At 62.2% G+C, this 21,611-nt stretch overlaps 14 non-coding genes across 14 annotated transcripts; all 14 read right to left on the reverse strand.

Annotated features, from left to right (window-relative positions):
• Positions 1–678: 678 nt before the first annotated feature.
• Positions 679–869, reverse strand: LOC148806135 (U2 spliceosomal RNA). The gene has a single exon (XR_016089770.1). It is a non-coding gene; the product is annotated as a U2 spliceosomal RNA (small nuclear RNA).
• An 807-nt stretch (positions 870–1,676) lies between these two features.
• On the reverse strand, positions 1,677–1,867 carry LOC148806136 (U2 spliceosomal RNA). The gene has a single exon (XR_016089771.1). It is a non-coding gene; the product is annotated as a U2 spliceosomal RNA (small nuclear RNA).
• An 807-nt stretch (positions 1,868–2,674) lies between these two features.
• Positions 2,675–2,865, reverse strand: LOC148806137 (U2 spliceosomal RNA). Its single transcript, XR_016089772.1, has one exon. It is a non-coding gene; the product is annotated as a U2 spliceosomal RNA (small nuclear RNA).
• An 815-nt stretch (positions 2,866–3,680) lies between these two features.
• LOC148806138 (U2 spliceosomal RNA) lies at positions 3,681–3,871 on the reverse strand. The gene has a single exon (XR_016089773.1). It is a non-coding gene; the product is annotated as a U2 spliceosomal RNA (small nuclear RNA).
• An 817-nt stretch (positions 3,872–4,688) lies between these two features.
• Positions 4,689–4,879, reverse strand: LOC148806139 (U2 spliceosomal RNA). Its single transcript, XR_016089774.1, has one exon. It is a non-coding gene; the product is annotated as a U2 spliceosomal RNA (small nuclear RNA).
• Positions 4,880–5,686: 807 nt separating this feature from the next.
• On the reverse strand, positions 5,687–5,880 carry LOC148806140 (U2 spliceosomal RNA). Its single transcript, XR_016089795.1, has one exon. It is a non-coding gene; the product is annotated as a U2 spliceosomal RNA (small nuclear RNA).
• Positions 5,881–12,104: 6,224 nt separating this feature from the next.
• On the reverse strand, positions 12,105–12,295 carry LOC148806141 (U2 spliceosomal RNA). Its single transcript, XR_016089775.1, has one exon. It is a non-coding gene; the product is annotated as a U2 spliceosomal RNA (small nuclear RNA).
• An 807-nt stretch (positions 12,296–13,102) lies between these two features.
• On the reverse strand, positions 13,103–13,293 carry LOC148806142 (U2 spliceosomal RNA). The gene has a single exon (XR_016089776.1). It is a non-coding gene; the product is annotated as a U2 spliceosomal RNA (small nuclear RNA).
• An 815-nt stretch (positions 13,294–14,108) lies between these two features.
• On the reverse strand, positions 14,109–14,299 carry LOC148806143 (U2 spliceosomal RNA). The gene has a single exon (XR_016089778.1). It is a non-coding gene; the product is annotated as a U2 spliceosomal RNA (small nuclear RNA).
• Positions 14,300–15,106: 807 nt separating this feature from the next.
• LOC148806144 (U2 spliceosomal RNA) lies at positions 15,107–15,297 on the reverse strand. Its single transcript, XR_016089779.1, has one exon. It is a non-coding gene; the product is annotated as a U2 spliceosomal RNA (small nuclear RNA).
• Positions 15,298–16,104: 807 nt separating this feature from the next.
• Positions 16,105–16,295, reverse strand: LOC148806145 (U2 spliceosomal RNA). Its single transcript, XR_016089780.1, has one exon. It is a non-coding gene; the product is annotated as a U2 spliceosomal RNA (small nuclear RNA).
• Positions 16,296–17,103: 808 nt separating this feature from the next.
• LOC148806146 (U2 spliceosomal RNA) lies at positions 17,104–17,294 on the reverse strand. The gene has a single exon (XR_016089781.1). It is a non-coding gene; the product is annotated as a U2 spliceosomal RNA (small nuclear RNA).
• Positions 17,295–18,103: 809 nt separating this feature from the next.
• On the reverse strand, positions 18,104–18,294 carry LOC148806147 (U2 spliceosomal RNA). The gene has a single exon (XR_016089782.1). It is a non-coding gene; the product is annotated as a U2 spliceosomal RNA (small nuclear RNA).
• Positions 18,295–19,101: 807 nt separating this feature from the next.
• LOC148806148 (U2 spliceosomal RNA) lies at positions 19,102–19,295 on the reverse strand. The gene has a single exon (XR_016089796.1). It is a non-coding gene; the product is annotated as a U2 spliceosomal RNA (small nuclear RNA).
• Positions 19,296–21,611: the final 2,316 nt, after the last annotated feature.

Consider the following 21,611-nt stretch of genomic DNA (forward strand, 5'->3'; position numbering starts at 1 on the left):
CTCTCTTGCCTGCCTGCCTGCCTTCCTGCCAGTCCCGGGCGGGGGCCCTGCTCTTTGATCTTCTGTCAACGGCCCGACAACGACCGCAGCCGCGGGGGGCGCCAGCCGCCCGGCCTCCTTAGCTTAGGCCCCTCCCACCGGCAGCAGCTGTGCCCAACCAGCTGCAAGCGAAAGCGGACCGCCAGCACCTGCGGGCAGAGGCAAGGGGCAGCTCTCTCTCTCGGGAGGGACGGGGACGCGCGCGCACACACACACACGCCTGCCTGCCTGCCTGCCTGCGGAAAAAAAAGAAAGAAAAGGTGTATATACTAAGTTTTTTGGAGGGAAAACGCCCGGCTGTCGAAAGGGGCCCGCCTGCAAGGACGGGGACACACACACACACACACACACACACACACACACACACACACAAGCCACGCCTGCCTCCCAGGGAAAAGGAGGAAAAAACTAAGTTTTTTGGAGGGAAAACGCACGGGAGCCGAAAAGGGGGCCGGCCTGCTGGCCGAGAGAGTCGAGGCGCGGGAAAGCGCACCGAGGGAGCACGGGAACGGGGAGGGGGAGAGAGAGACACAGAGGCACAGAGACACACGGATGGACGAGAGACGAGACCGGAGAGGAAGGAGCTCCGGTCCACCTCGCTTGCTTGCTAGCTACGTCTGTCTTTTCACCGCTGAGAGAAGGTAGTGCACCGTTCCCGGAGGCGCTGCAATACCGGGCCGATGCGTGGAGAGGACGGAGCAAGCTCCTGATCCAGCTCCCTGTTCCAAAAATCCGTTTAATATGTGGTCCCCCGATGGGGGACGTATCAGATATTAAACTGATAAGAACAGATACTACACTTGATCTTAGCCAAAAGGCCGAGAAGCGATACCCCCAAAGGCGCGGACCGACGCGCGGGCGTTCCGCTGGCGCACAGTGGCGCAGGCCGACTCTCCTCTGGAGCCCGGGACCCGCGCAGCTGCCGGCCTCCCTGCAGCCAGAGGCCTGCCGCCGGACTCTGCTCCCCCTCTCTCTTGCCTGCCTGCCTGCCTTCCTGCCAGTCCCGGGCGGGGGCCCTGCTCTTTGATCTTCTGTCAACGGCCCGACAACGACCGCAGCCGCGGGGGGCGCCAGCCGCCCGGCCTCCTTAGCTTAGGCCCCTCCCACCGGCAGCAGCTGTGCCCAACCAGCTGCAAGCGAAAGCGGACCGCCAGCACCTGCGGGCAGAGGCAAGGGGCAGCTCTCTCTCTCGGGAGGGACGGGGACGCGCGCGCACACACACACACGCCTGCCTGCCTGCCTGCCTGCGGAAAAAAAAGAAAGAAAAGGTGTATATACTAAGTTTTTTGGAGGGAAAACGCCCGGCTGTCGAAAGGGGCCCGCCTGCAAGGACGGGGACACACACACACACACACACACACACACACACAAGCCACGCCTGCCTCCCAGGGAAAAGGAGGAAAAAACTAAGTTTTTTGGAGGGAAAACGCACGGGAGCCGAAAAGGGGGCCGGCCTGCTGGCCGAGAGAGTCGAGGCGCGGGAAAGCGCACCGAGGGAGCACGGGAACGGGGAGGGGGAGAGAGAGACACAGAGGCACAGAGACACACGGATGGACGAGAGACGAGACCGGAGAGGAAGGAGCTCCGGTCCACCTCGCTTGCTTGCTAGCTACGTCTGTCTTTTCACCGCTGAGAGAAGGTAGTGCACCGTTCCCGGAGGCGCTGCAATACCGGGCCGATGCGTGGAGAGGACGGAGCAAGCTCCTGATCCAGCTCCCTGTTCCAAAAATCCGTTTAATATGTGGTCCCCCGATGGGGGACGTATCAGATATTAAACTGATAAGAACAGATACTACACTTGATCTTAGCCAAAAGGCCGAGAAGCGATACCCCCAAAGGCGCGGACCGACGCGCGGGCGTTCCGCTGGCGCACAGTGGCGCAGGCCGACTCTCCTCTGGAGCCCGGGACCCGCGCAGCTGCCGGCCTCCCTGCAGCCAGAGGCCTGCCGCCGGACTCTGCTCCCCCTCTCTCTTGCCTGCCTGCCTGCCTTCCTGCCAGTCCCGGGCGGGGGCCCTGCTCTTTGATCTTCTGTCAACGGCCCGACAACGACCGCAGCCGCGGGGGGCGCCAGCCGCCCGGCCTCCTTAGCTTAGGCCCCTCCCACCGGCAGCAGCTGTGCCCAACCAGCTGCAAGCGAAAGCGGACCGCCAGCACCTGCGGGCAGAGGCAAGGGGCAGCTCTCTCTCTCGGGAGGGACGGGGACGCGCGCGCACACACACACACGCCTGCCTGCCTGCCTGCCTGCGGAAAAAAAAGAAAGAAAAGGTGTATATACTAAGTTTTTTGGAGGGAAAACGCCCGGCTGTCGAAAGGGGCCCGCCTGCAAGGACGGGGACACACACACACACACACACACACACACACACAAGCCACGCCTGCCTCCCAGGGAAAAGGAGGAAAAAACTAAGTTTTTTGGAGGGAAAACGCACGGGAGCCGAAAAGGGGGCCGGCCTGCTGGCCGAGAGAGTCGAGGCGCGGGAAAGCGCACCGAGGGAGCACGGGAACGGGGAGGGGGAGAGAGAGACACAGAGGCACAGAGACACACGGATGGACGAGAGACGAGACCGGAGAGGAAGGAGCTCCGGTCCACCTCGCTTGCTTGCTAGCTACGTCTGTCTTTTCACCGCTGAGAGAAGGTAGTGCACCGTTCCCGGAGGCGCTGCAATACCGGGCCGATGCGTGGAGAGGACGGAGCAAGCTCCTGATCCAGCTCCCTGTTCCAAAAATCCGTTTAATATGTGGTCCCCCGATGGGGGACGTATCAGATATTAAACTGATAAGAACAGATACTACACTTGATCTTAGCCAAAAGGCCGAGAAGCGATACCCCCAAAGGCGCGGACCGACGCGCGGGCGTTCCGCTGGCGCACAGTGGCGCAGGCCGACTCTCCTCTGGAGCCCGGGACCCGCGCAGCTGCCGGCCTCCCTGCAGCCAGAGGCCTGCCGCCGGACTCTGCTCCCCCTCTCTCTTGCCTGCCTGCCTGCCTTCCTGCCAGTCCCGGGCGGGGGCCCTGCTCTTTGATCTTCTGTCAACGGCCCGACAACGACCGCAGCCGCGGGGGGCGCCAGCCGCCCGGCCTCCTTAGCTTAGGCCCCTCCCACCGGCAGCAGCTGTGCCCAACCAGCTGCAAGCGAAAGCGGACCGCCAGCACCTGCGGGCAGAGGCAAGGGGCAGCTCTCTCTCTCGGGAGGGACGGGGACGCGCGCGCACACACACACACGCCTGCCTGCCTGCCTGCCTGCGGAAAAAAAAGAAAGAAAAGGTGTATATACTAAGTTTTTTGGAGGGAAAACGCCCGGCTGTCGAAAGGGGCCCGCCTGCAAGGACGGGGACACACACACACACACACACACACACACACACACACACACAAGCCACGCCTGCCTCCCAGGGAAAAGGAGGAAAAAACTAAGTTTTTTGGAGGGAAAACGCACGGGAGCCGAAAAGGGGGCCGGCCTGCTGGCCGAGAGAGTCGAGGCGCGGGAAAGCGCACCGAGGGAGCACGGGAACGGGGAGGGGGAGAGAGAGACACAGAGGCACAGAGACACACGGATGGACGAGAGACGAGACCGGAGAGGAAGGAGCTCCGGTCCACCTCGCTTGCTTGCTAGCTACGTCTGTCTTTTCACCGCTGAGAGAAGGTAGTGCACCGTTCCCGGAGGCGCTGCAATACCGGGCCGATGCGTGGAGAGGACGGAGCAAGCTCCTGATCCAGCTCCCTGTTCCAAAAATCCGTTTAATATGTGGTCCCCCGATGGGGGACGTATCAGATATTAAACTGATAAGAACAGATACTACACTTGATCTTAGCCAAAAGGCCGAGAAGCGATACCCCCAAAGGCGCGGACCGACGCGCGGGCGTTCCGCTGGCGCACAGTGGCGCAGGCCGACTCTCCTCTGGAGCCCGGGACCCGCGCAGCTGCCGGCCTCCCTGCAGCCAGAGGCCTGCCGCCGGACTCTGCTCCCCCTCTCTCTTGCCTGCCTGCCTGCCTTCCTGCCAGTCCCGGGCGGGGGCCCTGCTCTTTGATCTTCTGTCAACGGCCCGACAACGACCGCAGCCGCGGGGGGCGCCAGCCGCCCGGCCTCCTTAGCTTAGGCCCCTCCCACCGGCAGCAGCTGTGCCCAACCAGCTGCAAGCGAAAGCGGACCGCCAGCACCTGCGGGCAGAGGCAAGGGGCAGCTCTCTCTCTCGGGAGGGACGGGGACGCGCGCGCACACACACACACGCCTGCCTGCCTGCCTGCCTGCGGAAAAAAAAGAAAGAAAAGGTGTATATACTAAGTTTTTTGGAGGGAAAACGCCCGGCTGTCGAAAGGGGCCCGCCTGCAAGGACGGGGACACACACACACACACACACACACACACACACACACACACACAAGCCACGCCTGCCTCCCAGGGAAAAGGAGGAAAAAACTAAGTTTTTTGGAGGGAAAACGCACGGGAGCCGAAAAGGGGGCCGGCCTGCTGGCCGAGAGAGTCGAGGCGCGGGAAAGCGCACCGAGGGAGCACGGGAACGGGGAGGGGGAGAGAGAGACACAGAGGCACAGAGACACACGGATGGACGAGAGACGAGACCGGAGAGGAAGGAGCTCCGGTCCACCTCGCTTGCTTGCTAGCTACGTCTGTCTTTTCACCGCTGAGAGAAGGTAGTGCACCGTTCCCGGAGGCGCTGCAATACCGGGCCGATGCGTGGAGAGGACGGAGCAAGCTCCTGATCCAGCTCCCTGTTCCAAAAATCCGTTTAATATGTGGTCCCCCGATGGGGGACGTATCAGATATTAAACTGATAAGAACAGATACTACACTTGATCTTAGCCAAAAGGCCGAGAAGCGATACCCCCAAAGGCGCGGACCGACGCGCGGGCGTTCCGCTGGCGCACAGTGGCGCAGGCCGACTCTCCTCTGGAGCCCGGGACCCGCGCAGCTGCCGGCCTCCCTGCAGCCAGAGGCCTGCCGCCGGACTCTGCTCCCCCTCTCTCTTGCCTGCCTGCCTGCCTTCCTGCCAGTCCCGGGCGGGGGCCCTGCTCTTTGATCTTCTGTCAACGGCCCGACAACGACCGCAGCCGCGGGGGGCGCCAGCCGCCCGGCCTCCTTAGCTTAGGCCCCTCCCACCGGCAGCAGCTGTGCCCAACCAGCTGCAAGCGAAAGCGGACCGCCAGCACCTGCGGGCAGAGGCAAGGGGCAGCTCTCTCTCTCGGGAGGGACGGGGACGCGCGCGCACACACACACACGCCTGCCTGCCTGCCTGCCTGCGGAAAAAAAAGAAAGAAAAGGTGTATATACTAAGTTTTTTGGAGGGAAAACGCCCGGCTGTCGAAAGGGGCCCGCCTGCAAGGACGGGGACACACACACACACACACACACACACACACACAAGCCACGCCTGCCTCCCAGGGAAAAGGAGGAAAAAACTAAGTTTTTTGGAGGGAAAACGCACGGGAGCCGAAAAGGGGGCCGGCCTGCTGGCCGAGAGAGTCGAGGCGCGGGAAAGCGCACCGAGGGAGCACGGGAACGGGGAGGGGGAGAGAGAGACACAGAGGCACAGAGACACACGGATGGACGAGAGACGAGACCGGAGAGGAAGGAGCTCCGGTCCACCTCGCTTGCTTGCTAGCTACGTCTGTCTTTTCACCGCTGAGAGAAGGTAGTGCACCGTTCCCGGAGGCGCTGCAATACCGGGCCGATGCGTGGAGAGGACGGAGCAAGCTCCTGATCCAGCTCCCTGTTCCAAAAATCCGTTTAATATGTGGTCCCCCGATGGGGGACGTATCAGATATTAAACTGATAAGAACAGATTTTTTTTTTTTTTTTTTATATTTTTATTAGAAAAAAGTACGTTAACAAATCATAAAACAGTCCCACACCAACACCCCCCTAATGTCCCGTGCACAAATCCTTCCAGCGCTCTTTTGCTGCCGCAAACCCCCATCTGTGAATGTCCCACTGGACCCTCCTGGCCACCTCCTCCTTCACCCTCCGCAGGATCCCAAAAGCAGGCTTCTCCACGCCGTGCTTCACCAGGTCTGTCCGGGCATCCCAGATGAAGGCCTTGACCAGGCTGACCAGTAGCCACAGCAGGAACTTCCGGTTCCGGCCCCGGATGCCGGCGATCCCTTTCAGGACGGACGCTTGCGTGATGGGGGAATCGGGGCTTACCTGTGCAAAGAGGGTCCCGCACGATCTCCACACCCTCTGGGCGAAGGCACACTCCCAGAAGACGTGACCCACCGTCTCTTCGCCCGCGCAGCCGTGTCGCGGGCACAGGCTCTGTCTGGAGAGCCCGTGCGCATGCATGACGGCCCTGACCGTCAGCCGACCCCACACGCAGAGCCAGTTCAGGTCCTTCAGCTTGTTATCCAGCCCCTCCGGCTGGACCCGCTGCCAGATGATCCGGGACACACCCGGGATCGCCGGCCGTTCTTCCGCCTTCACCATCCTGTACATGGTCCTGTGATTCAAACAGTTCGTCCCTTCCTTGATCCCCGGGTGTGCCCGCAGCCACCGCACTGCGTGGCGGTAGTGCAGCGGGAGCCGCTCTGCTTTGGGGGTCGTGTTGGTCCAGACCGTCAGGTGCCGCATGCTCGCCGCCAGCCAGAGACTGACAAACCGGCTGCACAGGTGGGCCGGGTTGTCGTGCAGGACCGTGCACAGGCTCGCTATGAAGGCGCAGTCCAACTTCGCCGGGAAGTCCAAGATCCCCCGACCCCCATCGGCCAGGGGTCTGTACATATCACACCTCTTCACCCGTTCGTAGGTGTGACCCCAGACGAAGTTGAAGATGCTCCTCACCAGATCTCTCCGCTTCCGGACCGGCAGGGGGTACACTACCGCCAGGTGGAGAAGCAGAGGCAGGACTTCCGCCTTCAGTACCAGCGCCTTCCCGATCCAGGTTAGCGATCGTTGCTGCCACAGGCCTAGCTTCCGGTTGACTTTCCGGAACCCGGCCTCCCAGTTGACACCTCCAGGATCTGTGGAGTGAAAGCTCACCCCCAGGATCTTCAGCGGCCCAGTCGTCCGTGACAGACCGCCAAAGTCCCGCGGCTCGCTCGGCCAGGTCCCGAAGACCTTCACTAAGCTCTTGGCCCTGTTCAGTCGGGCGCCGGTACCTCTTGAGAAATCCTCGACAATGCTGAGCGCCCTCCCCAGGCCGCCTTCAGAGCCCAGGAAGAGCGTGACGTCGTCTGCATATGCCGCGATCTTCGCCATCTGCCCTCCTCCACCTGGCACCAGGATCCCATCCACTCCCGGATCCCTCCTGAGCTGGTCCAGGAGGATCTCTAGGAAAAGCACATACAGCAGGGGCGAGAGAGGACAGCCCTGTCGCACACCACACCGCACTGGAATATGCCCGCCCAACGCTCCGTTGACGCATACCCGGGATGCCACCCCGTTGTACAAGGTCCGGACCCACCTGACAAACCCGTCCGGCAGACCCTTCCTCTCCAGGAGTGCCCACAGAATCTCGTGATGGACCCGGTCAAAGGCCTTGGTCTGGTCGAGGCTCACCAGCAGGAGCGGCAGGCCTCTATCTTCCACCCACGCGATGACGTCGCGGATCAGCTGCAGGGTCCAGCTGATCTTGCGGCCTGCCACACCACACGTCTGGTCAGCCTGCACCAAGGCCGGCATCACTGTTCTCAGGCGACCGCCCAGCACCCTGGCCAAGATCTTATAGTCAGTGCACAGGAGCTGGATTGGCCGCCAATTCCCCAGGTCTGCCTTGTCACCTCCCTTATGGACGAGGGAGATGACACCGATCTTCATGGTGGCACCGAGCCCATCACGATCCAGCACCTCGTTGAATACCTGCACCAAGAGCGGCTCCAGCTGGTCAAAAAAGGTGAGGTAAAACTCGGTCGGTAGACCGTCTATGCCAGGGACAGTGCCCTTCTTCATCCCCATCAGGGCAGATCGGATCTCTGCCCCTGACACTGCCCCGCCCAGAGCAGCGGGGTCGTCTACCGCCGGCTCCACTCCGTCCAGGAGCCTGCTCCTGATACCGGCGTCGGTCTCCTTCTCAGCAAACAGGGTGCTGTAATATTCTGTGGCACACTCCAACATCCCGGGTATGGAAGTGGCTACAGACCCGTCCGTCCTCCGAACGCCGTCAAAGAAGCCTCGCTCTTGTTGCCTCCTCACGGCGCCGAAGAACTGGGACGAGCAGCTTTCGTCATTCTCCCTCCAGACTCCACGGAGCCTGAAAAGAAAGTCCTTAGCCCACTGCAGCCACTTACCCCTAAGCAGGCTCTTGATGTGGGCGATCTTCTCCCCCTCGTAAGCGCCCCCTTGGTTCAGCTGCGCATACAGTGCCTCGAGCTCCTCCTGGAGCTTGGTGCACTGGCGGTCCTCCAAACTGCGGCGGATCCTGCAGTACTTCTTCGTCACCACCGCGATGGTGCGCTTGCAGGACTCCCACCAGTGCACCGCCGAACTGAAGGCGTCCCTCCTCTCCGCACATGCCCTCAGCACTGTAGCGATCTTCCTCTGGTATCTCGCCTCCTGCAGGACTTGCCTGTTCAGCTTCCAGTATCCGGCCTGGAAACGAGGGTCCTCAACACCAAAGGAAGCCGTCAGCATGTGATGGTCGGAAAACCAAGTAGGGGTCGCTTGCCTGCTTAGGGTCGTCCAGTTCGCCGAAGTGAAGACATAATCCAGCCGCCTGAAGGTCCCCCTTCCGTTGTCCCAGGTGTGATGTGCGACATTCTGAAATCCGTCCCGCAGGCCAAAATCTGCAATCAGAGACCGTAACCCATGGGCACCCTCACCTTGTGAGTCCCCCAGGTCGATGTTAAAATCCCCGCCGATGATCAGCTCTCTGTTTGTGTACAGCAGGGGCTCCAGATCTTTCAGGAAGGAGCCCTGCTGCCGCCGGTCCGCCGGGACATACACACCGATCAGCCGGGTCCGCACCCCGTGCCGGGTCCCGTCGACCACCAGCAGGCGCCCGGGGACCACAGAGCTGACCACCTGTGCCGCAAACCCTGGGGAACCACACAGGATGCCCACGCCAGAGGAGTTCACCCCCCCAACGCTCCACCACGAGGGCCCCTTTGTCCACTCCTTCTGGTAAGCGAGCACATCGTCGTGGTCTTTCAGATGGGTCTCCTGCAAAAAGCAAATATCCAAAAGCCTTTGGGACAAATATCGGAAAACTCCAGCTCGTTTCTCCCGGTTCCGCAGACCCCTCACATTAGCCGTGGCCACTGTGAAGGTCATGGCTGCTCCGGGGGGCTGTCACTCTCCATACCGTCGCTGGAGCTAGAGCTGGGTGGATGCTCTGCCCCTGCTGCACTGACCGAACTGTCGGTGTCTGTCCCCTCGATGTAGGTGACCGAAGGGACTGGGCTCACGCCCACCTCCATGTCAGAGACGGGGTCGGGCCCGGGATCGAGAACAAATCCGGGGCTGAGACCGAGGCCGGGGTCGGGGCCCCGGTCAGGGTGGGGGTCGGGGTCGGGGTCGGGGGGAGGGGGGTCGGGAGAGGGGTTGGGGCTGGAGCCCGGGTCAGGGTCAGGCCGGCGCGAGTACTCGCGGTCCGGGGTGTCGACCTGGCACGTCACCACAGGGCTCCCCTCACCTGAAAGGCACTGCGCCACAGAGAAGGGGCCCCGTGCCACGACTCTGTCTCCCTGCCCAGGGGGGAGGGAGCCTGCGGTGTCCCCCAGCTCCTGGCCGTCCTGCGTTGACGCTGGCGCTGCCCCCTCCTCCATCTCCTCCTGGTCTGCCATCGCCTCCCGGTCTGCCATCACCTCCTGCTCTGGCGCCGTCACCAGAGCTGCTACCGTCTCCGGGACGAGCTCCGCCTCCCCGTAGTACTCCCTGGATGTCTTCTTCTTCTTGTCGCCCGTCTCCATCTGTCCCTTGCCAGCCTGCGACCGCTTCCTAGGCTTCTTCCTCAACACGGGCATGTGGTGCATCTCCTCCTCCTCCTCACCTGCCCCCCGCGCTGCGGTTGGTCCTGCGTCTGCTCGGGCGGGGGGGGCCTTCACCACATCCGCCCAGCTCCCGACCACCCCGTCTTCGGCCCGAGATGGTCCCTCCTGCGGGTCGTCGCCGTCCTCCTCATGCTGCCTCCCCTTCCCCTTCCCCTTCCCCTTCCGTCTCGGCCGCACCACCACCGTCCATCCGGCATCCTTCCCGGCTCCCCCAGGGACCGCTCCACCACCATCCTGATGTTCGTCCTCGGTGTCCCCAGCCTCACTGCCTTCCGACTCCGTTTCTCCCACCGCCAGGCCGGATCCGTCATGGACAGCTCTGGCATACTCGGCGTTCCTAAGGAGGCAGTTGCGATACAAATGTCCAGTGTTGCCACACAAGGAACACTCTTTAACGGGACAATTCCGGGCCTGATGACCCCGCCGGTGGCACTTCCCACACTCCGCCGCGTTGCACTCGGCCTCCCGGTGCCCGGACTCCCGACACTTCCGACAGAACGGCGGCTGATTCCCGTAGAACAAGTACCCCCTACCTGGACCAATGGCGAAAGTGGCAGGCGGGTGGGCGAAACCGTCCTTACTTCTGTCGTCTGGCCTCAGCTCAACGTGATACTGCCTCTTCCCGGTCCAGACCTTGTAGGGGTCCATGATGATACGAGGGGGGTCCAACACGTCGACGTAACGACGGAGGAAGGTCGTGACGTCACTATCGGGAACAAAGGGGTCAAACATGTGCAGAATCACTGACCTTTCATTGTTGCTCTGGAGCCCCAGACACACGTAATTCTCCAGCCTGCCACTTTCCTTAGCCTTCATGATCTTCTCGGAAGCGCCACGATGTCCTTTCTCCTCCACGAACGAGAGATCCATATAGCGCTGCGCCCGATTCCCCTGCAAGCACTTGATATCCGCCACGTCCAAACCCAGGATCCCAAAAAGGATCTCCTCTTCGAAGACGTCCCTCCCCGGCATCTCTCCATCCGGCTTCCAGATGAAGCGGATGGTCTTCCGGATCTTGGGACCCTCCTCAGCCGTCCTCGCCGCCCCGGGATCCGCAGCCATCGTTCCGCAGCCTTTGCGGCTGCCGAAGCAGCCTTCTCACCAAAACCGAAGTCTTCTGGTGTCCAAGCGTCCAATCCAGGAAACGAAAATCCGAAGCGCAGTCCAGGCCAATCCAAAGTCCAAATCCGGCAAATCCAGCAGCGTAGTCTCCTCCAGGCGGTGTCCTCTCCGGTCTTCTCTCCCCGGTCTTTTGGTGTTACCTCAGCCGCGGGCCTGCCACGTACTAAGGATCGCAGCCAAAAGGCCGAGAAGCGATACCCCCAAAGGCGCGGACCGACGCGCGGGCGTTCCGCTGGCGCACAGTGGCGCAGGCCGACTCTCCTCTGGAGCCCGGGACCCGCGCAGCTGCCGGCCTCCCTGCAGCCAGAGGCCTGCCGCCGGACTCTGCTCCCCCTCTCTCTTGCCTGCCTGCCTGCCTTCCTGCCAGTCCCGGGCGGGGGCCCTGCTCTTTGATCTTCTGTCAACGGCCCGACAACGACCGCAGCCGCGGGGGGCGCCAGCCGCCCGGCCTCCTTAGCTTAGGCCCCTCCCACCGGCAGCAGCTGTGCCCAACCAGCTGCAAGCGAAAGCGGACCGCCAGCACCTGCGGGCAGAGGCAAGGGGCAGCTCTCTCTCTCGGGAGGGACGGGGACGCGCGCGCACACACACACACGCCTGCCTGCCTGCCTGCCTGCGGAAAAAAAAGAAAGAAAAGGTGTATATACTAAGTTTTTTGGAGGGAAAACGCCCGGCTGTCGAAAGGGGCCCGCCTGCAAGGACGGGGACACACACACACACACACACACACACACACACAAGCCACGCCTGCCTCCCAGGGAAAAGGAGGAAAAAACTAAGTTTTTTGGAGGGAAAACGCACGGGAGCCGAAAAGGGGGCCGGCCTGCTGGCCGAGAGAGTCGAGGCGCGGGAAAGCGCACCGAGGGAGCACGGGAACGGGGAGGGGGAGAGAGAGACACAGAGGCACAGAGACACACGGATGGACGAGAGACGAGACCGGAGAGGAAGGAGCTCCGGTCCACCTCGCTTGCTTGCTAGCTACGTCTGTCTTTTCACCGCTGAGAGAAGGTAGTGCACCGTTCCCGGAGGCGCTGCAATACCGGGCCGATGCGTGGAGAGGACGGAGCAAGCTCCTGATCCAGCTCCCTGTTCCAAAAATCCGTTTAATATGTGGTCCCCCGATGGGGGACGTATCAGATATTAAACTGATAAGAACAGATACTACACTTGATCTTAGCCAAAAGGCCGAGAAGCGATACCCCCAAAGGCGCGGACCGACGCGCGGGCGTTCCGCTGGCGCACAGTGGCGCAGGCCGACTCTCCTCTGGAGCCCGGGACCCGCGCAGCTGCCGGCCTCCCTGCAGCCAGAGGCCTGCCGCCGGACTCTGCTCCCCCTCTCTCTTGCCTGCCTGCCTGCCTTCCTGCCAGTCCCGGGCGGGGGCCCTGCTCTTTGATCTTCTGTCAACGGCCCGACAACGACCGCAGCCGCGGGGGGCGCCAGCCGCCCGGCCTCCTTAGCTTAGGCCCCTCCCACCGGCAGCAGCTGTGCCCAACCAGCTGCAAGCGAAAGCGGACCGCCAGCACCTGCGGGCAGAGGCAAGGGGCAGCTCTCTCTCTCGGGAGGGACGGGGACGCGCGCGCACACACACACACGCCTGCCTGCCTGCCTGCCTGCGGAAAAAAAAGAAAGAAAAGGTGTATATACTAAGTTTTTTGGAGGGAAAACGCCCGGCTGTCGAAAGGGGCCCGCCTGCAAGGACGGGGACACACACACACACACACACACACACACACACAAGCCACGCCTGCCTCCCAGGGAAAAGGAGGAAAAAACTAAGTTTTTTGGAGGGAAAACGCACGGGAGCCGAAAAGGGGGCCGGCCTGCTGGCCGAGAGAGTCGAGGCGCGGGAAAGCGCACCGAGGGAGCACGGGAACGGGGAGGGGGAGAGAGAGACACAGAGGCACAGAGACACACGGATGGACGAGAGACGAGACCGGAGAGGAAGGAGCTCCGGTCCACCTCGCTTGCTTGCTAGCTACGTCTGTCTTTTCACCGCTGAGAGAAGGTAGTGCACCGTTCCCGGAGGCGCTGCAATACCGGGCCGATGCGTGGAGAGGACGGAGCAAGCTCCTGATCCAGCTCCCTGTTCCAAAAATCCGTTTAATATGTGGTCCCCCGATGGGGGACGTATCAGATATTAAACTGATAAGAACAGATACTACACTTGATCTTAGCCAAAAGGCCGAGAAGCGATACCCCCAAAGGCGCGGACCGACGCGCGGGCGTTCCGCTGGCGCACAGTGGCGCAGGCCGACTCTCCTCTGGAGCCCGGGACCCGCGCAGCTGCCGGCCTCCCTGCAGCCAGAGGCCTGCCGCCGGACTCTGCTCCCCCTCTCTCTTGCCTGCCTGCCTGCCTTCCTGCCAGTCCCGGGCGGGGGCCCTGCTCTTTGATCTTCTGTCAACGGCCCGACAACGACCGCAGCCGCGGGGGGCGCCAGCCGCCCGGCCTCCTTAGCTTAGGCCCCTCCCACCGGCAGCAGCTGTGCCCAACCAGCTGCAAGCGAAAGCGGACCGCCAGCACCTGCGGGCAGAGGCAAGGGGCAGCTCTCTCTCTCGGGAGGGACGGGGACGCGCGCGCACACACACACACGCCTGCCTGCCTGCCTGCCTGCGGAAAAAAAAGAAAGAAAAGGTGTATATACTAAGTTTTTTGGAGGGAAAACGCCCGGCTGTCGAAAGGGGCCCGCCTGCAAGGACGGGGACACACACACACACACACACACACACACACACACACACACAAGCCACGCCTGCCTCCCAGGGAAAAGGAGGAAAAAACTAAGTTTTTTGGAGGGAAAACGCACGGGAGCCGAAAAGGGGGCCGGCCTGCTGGCCGAGAGAGTCGAGGCGCGGGAAAGCGCACCGAGGGAGCACGGGAACGGGGAGGGGGAGAGAGAGACACAGAGGCACAGAGACACACGGATGGACGAGAGACGAGACCGGAGAGGAAGGAGCTCCGGTCCACCTCGCTTGCTTGCTAGCTACGTCTGTCTTTTCACCGCTGAGAGAAGGTAGTGCACCGTTCCCGGAGGCGCTGCAATACCGGGCCGATGCGTGGAGAGGACGGAGCAAGCTCCTGATCCAGCTCCCTGTTCCAAAAATCCGTTTAATATGTGGTCCCCCGATGGGGGACGTATCAGATATTAAACTGATAAGAACAGATACTACACTTGATCTTAGCCAAAAGGCCGAGAAGCGATACCCCCAAAGGCGCGGACCGACGCGCGGGCGTTCCGCTGGCGCACAGTGGCGCAGGCCGACTCTCCTCTGGAGCCCGGGACCCGCGCAGCTGCCGGCCTCCCTGCAGCCAGAGGCCTGCCGCCGGACTCTGCTCCCCCTCTCTCTTGCCTGCCTGCCTGCCTTCCTGCCAGTCCCGGGCGGGGGCCCTGCTCTTTGATCTTCTGTCAACGGCCCGACAACGACCGCAGCCGCGGGGGGCGCCAGCCGCCCGGCCTCCTTAGCTTAGGCCCCTCCCACCGGCAGCAGCTGTGCCCAACCAGCTGCAAGCGAAAGCGGACCGCCAGCACCTGCGGGCAGAGGCAAGGGGCAGCTCTCTCTCTCGGGAGGGACGGGGACGCGCGCGCACACACACACACGCCTGCCTGCCTGCCTGCCTGCGGAAAAAAAAGAAAGAAAAGGTGTATATACTAAGTTTTTTGGAGGGAAAACGCCCGGCTGTCGAAAGGGGCCCGCCTGCAAGGACGGGGACACACACACACACACACACACACACACACACAAGCCACGCCTGCCTCCCAGGGAAAAGGAGGAAAAAACTAAGTTTTTTGGAGGGAAAACGCACGGGAGCCGAAAAGGGGGCCGGCCTGCTGGCCGAGAGAGTCGAGGCGCGGGAAAGCGCACCGAGGGAGCACGGGAACGGGGAGGGGGAGAGAGAGACACAGAGGCACAGAGACACACGGATGGACGAGAGACGAGACCGGAGAGGAAGGAGCTCCGGTCCACCTCGCTTGCTTGCTAGCTACGTCTGTCTTTTCACCGCTGAGAGAAGGTAGTGCACCGTTCCCGGAGGCGCTGCAATACCGGGCCGATGCGTGGAGAGGACGGAGCAAGCTCCTGATCCAGCTCCCTGTTCCAAAAATCCGTTTAATATGTGGTCCCCCGATGGGGGACGTATCAGATATTAAACTGATAAGAACAGATACTACACTTGATCTTAGCCAAAAGGCCGAGAAGCGATACCCCCAAAGGCGCGGACCGACGCGCGGGCGTTCCGCTGGCGCACAGTGGCGCAGGCCGACTCTCCTCTGGAGCCCGGGACCCGCGCAGCTGCCGGCCTCCCTGCAGCCAGAGGCCTGCCGCCGGACTCTGCTCCCCCTCTCTCTTGCCTGCCTGCCTGCCTTCCTGCCAGTCCCGGGCGGGGGCCCTGCTCTTTGATCTTCTGTCAACGGCCCGACAACGACCGCAGCCGCGGGGGGCGCCAGCCGCCCGGCCTCCTTAGCTTAGGCCCCTCCCACCGGCAGCAGCTGTGCCCAACCAGCTGCAAGCGAAAGCGGACCGCCAGCACCTGCGGGCAGAGGCAAGGGGCAGCTCTCTCTCTCGGGAGGGACGGGGACGCGCGCGCACACACACACACGCCTGCCTGCCTGCCTGCCTGCGGAAAAAAAAGAAAGAAAAGGTGTATATACTAAGTTTTTTGGAGGGAAAACGCCCGGCTGTCGAAAGGGGCCCGCCTGCAAGGACGGGGACACACACACACACACACACACACACACACACAAGCCACGCCTGCCTCCCAGGGAAAAGGAGGAAAAAACTAAGTTTTTTGGAGGGAAAACGCACGGGAGCCGAAAAGGGGGCCGGCCTGCTGGCCGAGAGAGTCGAGGCGCGGGAAAGCGCACCGAGGGAGCACGGGAACGGGGAGGGGGAGAGAGAGACACAGAGGCACAGAGACACACGGATGGACGAGAGACGAGACCGGAGAGGAAGGAGCTCCGGTCCACCTCGCTTGCTTGCTAGCTACGTCTGTCTTTTCACCGCTGAGAGAAGGTAGTGCACCGTTCCCGGAGGCGCTGCAATACCGGGCCGATGCGTGGAGAGGACGGAGCAAGCTCCTGATCCAGCTCCCTGTTCCAAAAATCCGTTTAATATGTGGTCCCCCGATGGGGGACGTATCAGATATTAAACTGATAAGAACAGATACTACACTTGATCTTAGCCAAAAGGCCGAGAAGCGATACCCCCAAAGGCGCGGACCGACGCGCGGGCGTTCCGCTGGCGCACAGTGGCGCAGGCCGACTCTCCTCTGGAGCCCGGGACCCGCGCAGCTGCCGGCCTCCCTGCAGCCAGAGGCCTGCCGCCGGACTCTGCTCCCCCTCTCTCTTGCCTGCCTGCCTGCCTTCCTGCCAGTCCCGGGCGGGGGCCCTGCTCTTTGATCTTCTGTCAACGGCCCGACAACGACCGCAGCCGCGGGGGGCGCCAGCCGCCCGGCCTCCTTAGCTTAGGCCCCTCCCACCGGCAGCAGCTGTGCCCAACCAGCTGCAAGCGAAAGCGGACCGCCAGCACCTGCGGGCAGAGGCAAGGGGCAGCTCTCTCTCTCGGGAGGGACGGGGACGCGCGCGCACACACACACACGCCTGCCTGCCTGCCTGCCTGCGGAAAAAAAAGAAAGAAAAGGTGTATATACTAAGTTTTTTGGAGGGAAAACGCCCGGCTGTCGAAAGGGGCCCGCCTGCAAGGACGGGGACACACACACACACACACACACACACACACACACAGCCACGCCTGCCTCCCAGGGAAAAGGAGGAAAAAACTAAGTTTTTTGGAGGGAAAACGCACGGGAGCCGAAAAGGGGGCCGGCCTGCTGGCCGAGAGAGTCGAGGCGCGGGAAAGCGCACCGAGGGAGCACGGGAACGGGGAGGGGGAGAGAGAGACACAGAGGCACAGAGACACACGGATGGACGAGAGACGAGACCGGAGAGGAAGGAGCTCCGGTCCACCTCGCTTGCTTGCTAGCTACGTCTGTCTTTTCACCGCTGAGAGAAGGTAGTGCACCGTTCCCGGAGGCGCTGCAATACCGGGCCGATGCGTGGAGAGGACGGAGCAAGCTCCTGATCCAGCTCCCTGTTCCAAAAATCCGTTTAATATGTGGTCCCCCGATGGGGGACGTATCAGATATTAAACTGATAAGAACAGATACTACACTTGATCTTAGCCAAAAGGCCGAGAAGCGATACCCCCAAAGGCGCGGACCGACGCGCGGGCGTTCCGCTGGCGCACAGTGGCGCAGGCCGACTCTCCTCTGGAGCCCGGGACCCGCGCAGCTGCCGGCCTCCCTGCAGCCAGAGGCCTGCCGCCGGACTCTGCTCCCCCTCTCTCTTGCCTGCCTGCCTGCCTTCCTGCCAGTCCCGGGCGGGGGCCCTGCTCTTTGATCTTCTGTCAACGGCCCGACAACGACCGCAGCCGCGGGGGGCGCCAGCCGCCCGGCCTCCTTAGCTTAGGCCCCTCCCACCGGCAGCAGCTGTGCCCAACCAGCTGCAAGCGAAAGCGGACCGCCAGCACCTGCGGGCAGAGGCAAGGGGCAGCTCTCTCTCTCGGGAGGGACGGGGACGCGCGCGCACACACACACACGCCTGCCTGCCTGCCTGCCTGCGGAAAAAAAAGAAAGAAAAGGTGTATATACTAAGTTTTTTGGAGGGAAAACGCCCGGCTGTCGAAAGGGGCCCGCCTGCAAGGACGGGGACACACACACACACACACACACACACACACACACAAGCCACGCCTGCCTCCCAGGGAAAAGGAGGAAAAAACTAAGTTTTTTGGAGGGAAAACGCACGGGAGCCGAAAAGGGGGCCGGCCTGCTGGCCGAGAGAGTCGAGGCGCGGGAAAGCGCACCGAGGGAGCACGGGAACGGGGAGGGGGAGAGAGAGACACAGAGGCACAGAGACACACGGATGGACGAGAGACGAGACCGGAGAGGAAGGAGCTCCGGTCCACCTCGCTTGCTTGCTAGCTACGTCTGTCTTTTCACCGCTGAGAGAAGGTAGTGCACCGTTCCCGGAGGCGCTGCAATACCGGGCCGATGCGTGGAGAGGACGGAGCAAGCTCCTGATCCAGCTCCCTGTTCCAAAAATCCGTTTAATATGTGGTCCCCCGATGGGGGACGTATCAGATATTAAACTGATAAGAACAGATACTACACTTGATCTTAGCCAAAAGGCCGAGAAGCGATACCCCCAAAGGCGCGGACCGACGCGCGGGCGTTCCGCTGGCGCACAGTGGCGCAGGCCGACTCTCCTCTGGAGCCCGGGACCCGCGCAGCTGCCGGCCTCCCTGCAGCCAGAGGCCTGCCGCCGGACTCTGCTCCCCCTCTCTCTTGCCTGCCTGCCTGCCTTCCTGCCAGTCCCGGGCGGGGGCCCTGCTCTTTGATCTTCTGTCAACGGCCCGACAACGACCGCAGCCGCGGGGGGCGCCAGCCGCCCGGCCTCCTTAGCTTAGGCCCCTCCCACCGGCAGCAGCTGTGCCCAACCAGCTGCAAGCGAAAGCGGACCGCCAGCACCTGCGGGCAGAGGCAAGGGGCAGCTCTCTCTCTCGGGAGGGACGGGGACGCGCGCGCACACACACACACGCCTGCCTGCCTGCCTGCCTGCGGAAAAAAAAGAAAGAAAAGGTGTATATACTAAGTTTTTTGGAGGGAAAACGCCCGGCTGTCGAAAGGGGCCCGCCTGCAAGGACGGGGACACACACACACACACACACACACACACACACAAGCCACGCCTGCCTCCCAGGGAAAAGGAGGAAAAAACTAAGTTTTTTGGAGGGAAAACGCACGGGAGCCGAAAAGGGGGCCGGCCTGCTGGCCGAGAGAGTCGAGGCGCGGGAAAGCGCACCGAGGGAGCACGGGAACGGGGAGGGGGAGAGAGAGACACAGAGGCACAGAGACACACGGATGGACGAGAGACGAGACCGGAGAGGAAGGAGCTCCGGTCCACCTCGCTTGCTTGCTAGCTACGTCTGTCTTTTCACCGCTGAGAGAAGGTAGTGCACCGTTCCCGGAGGCGCTGCAATACCGGGCCGATGCGTGGAGAGGACGGAGCAAGCTCCTGATCCAGCTCCCTGTTCCAAAAATCCGTTTAATATGTGGTCCCCCGATGGGGGACGTATCAGATATTAAACTGATAAGAACAGATTTTTTTTTTTTTTTTTTATATTTTTATTAGAAAAAAGTACGTTAACAAATCATAAAACAGTCCCACACCAACACCCCCCTAATGTCCCGTGCACAAATCCTTCCAGCGCTCTTTTGCTGCCGCAAACCCCCATCTGTGAATGTCCCACTGGACCCTCCTGGCCACCTCCTCCTTCACCCTCCGCAGGATCCCAAAAGCAGGCTTCTCCACGCCGTGCTTCACCAGGTCTGTCCGGGCATCCCAGATGAAGGCCTTGACCAGGCTGACCAGTAGCCACAGCAGGAACTTCCGGTTCCGGCCCCGGATGCCGGCGATCCCTTTCAGGACGGACGCTTGCGTGATGGGGGAATCGGGGCTTACCTGTGCAAAGAGGGTCCCGCACGATCTCCACACCCTCTGGGCGAAGGCACACTCCCAGAAGACGTGACCCACCGTCTCTTCGCCCGCGCAGCCGTGTCGCGGGCACAGGCTCTGTCTGGAGAGCCCGTGCGCATGCATGACGGCCCTGACCGTCAGCCGACCCCACACGCAGAGCCAGTTCAGGTCCTTCAGCTTGTTATCCAGCCCCTCCGGCTGGACCCGCTGCCAGATGATCCGGGACACACCCGGGATCGCCGGCCGTTCTTCCGCCTTCACCATCCTGTACATGGTCCTGTGATTCAAACAGTTCGTCCCTTCCTTGATCCCCGGGTGTGCCCGCAGCCACCGCACTGCGTGGCGGTAGTGCAGCGGGAGCCGCTCTGCTTTGGGGGTCGTGTTGGTCCAGACCGTCAGGTGCCGCATGCTCGCCGCCAGCCAGAGACTGACAAACCGGCTGCACAGGTGGGCCGGGTTGTCGTGCAGGACCGTGCACAGGCTCGCTATGAAGGCGCAGTCCAACTTCGCCGGGAAGTCCAAGATCCCCCGACCCCCATCGGCCAGGGGTCTGTACATATCACACCTCTTCACCCGTTCGTAGGTGTGACCCCAGACGAAGTTGAAGATGCTCCTCACCAGATCTCTCCGCTTCCGGACCGGCAGGGGGTACACTACCGCCAGGTGGAGAAGCAGAGGCAGGACTTCCGCCTTCAGTACCAGCGCCTTCCCGATCCAGGTTAGCGATCGTTGCTGCCACAGGCCTAGCTTCCGGTTGACTTTCCGGAACCCGGCCTCCCAGTTGACACCTCCAGGATCTGTGGAGTGAAAGCTCACCCCCAGGATCTTCAGCGGCCCAGTCGTCCGTGACAGACCGCCAAAGTCCCGCGGCTCGCTCGGCCAGGTCCCGAAGACCTTCACTAAGCTCTTGGCCCTGTTCAGTCGGGCGCCGGTACCTCTTGAGAAATCCTCGACAATGCTGAGCGCCCTCCCCAGGCCGCCTTCAGAGCCCAGGAAGAGCGTGACGTCGTCTGCATATGCCGCGATCTTCGCCATCTGCCCTCCTCCACCTGGCACCAGGATCCCATCCACTCCCGGATCCCTCCTGAGCTGGTCCAGGAGGATCTCTAGGAAAAGCACATACAGCAGGGGCGAGAGAGGACAGCCCTGTCGCACACCACACCGCACTGGAATATGCCCGCCCAACGCTCCGTTGACGCATACCCGGGATGCCACCCCGTTGTACAAGGTCCGGACCCACCTGACAAACCCGTCCGGCAGACCCTTCCTCTCCAGGAGTGCCCACAGAATCTCGTGATGGACCCGGTCAAAGGCCTTGGTCTGGTCGAGGCTCACCAGCAGGAGCGGCAGGCCTCTATCTTCCACCCACGCGATGACGTCGCGGATCAGCTGCAGGGTCCAGCTGATCTTGCGGCCTGCCACACCACACGTCTGGTCAGCCTGCACCAAGGCCGGCATCACTGTTCTCAGGCGACCGCCCAGCACCCTGGCCAAGATCTTATAGTCAGTGCACAGGAGCTGGATTGGCCGCCAATTCCCCAGGTCTGCCTTGTCACCTCCCTTATGGACGAGGGAGATGACACCGATCTTCATGGTGGCACCGAGCCCATCACGATCCAGCACCTCGTTGAATACCTGCACCAAGAGCGGCTCCAGCTGGTCAAAAAAGGTGAGGTAAAACTCGGTCGGTAGACCGTCTATGCCAGGGACAGTGCCCTTCTTCATCCCCATCAGGGCAGATCGGATCTCTGCCCCTGACACTGCCCCGCCCAGAGCAGCGGGGTCGTCTACCGCCGGCTCCACTCCGTCCAGGAGCCTGCTCCTGATACCGGCGTCGGTCTCCTTCTCAGCAAACAGGGTGCTGTAATATTCTGTGGCACACTCCAACATCCCGGGTATGGAAGTGGCTACAGACCCGTCCGTCCTCCGAACGCCGTCAAAGAAGCCTCGCTCTTGTTGCCTCCTCACGGCGCCGAAGAAC

This window comes from Atractosteus spatula, unplaced genomic scaffold (assembly GCF_055471065.1).
Source record: "Atractosteus spatula isolate fAtrSpa1 unplaced genomic scaffold, fAtrSpa1.hap1 Scaffold_58, whole genome shotgun sequence".
In the NCBI taxonomy this organism is placed as follows: Eukaryota; Metazoa; Chordata; class Actinopteri; order Semionotiformes; family Lepisosteidae; genus Atractosteus; species Atractosteus spatula.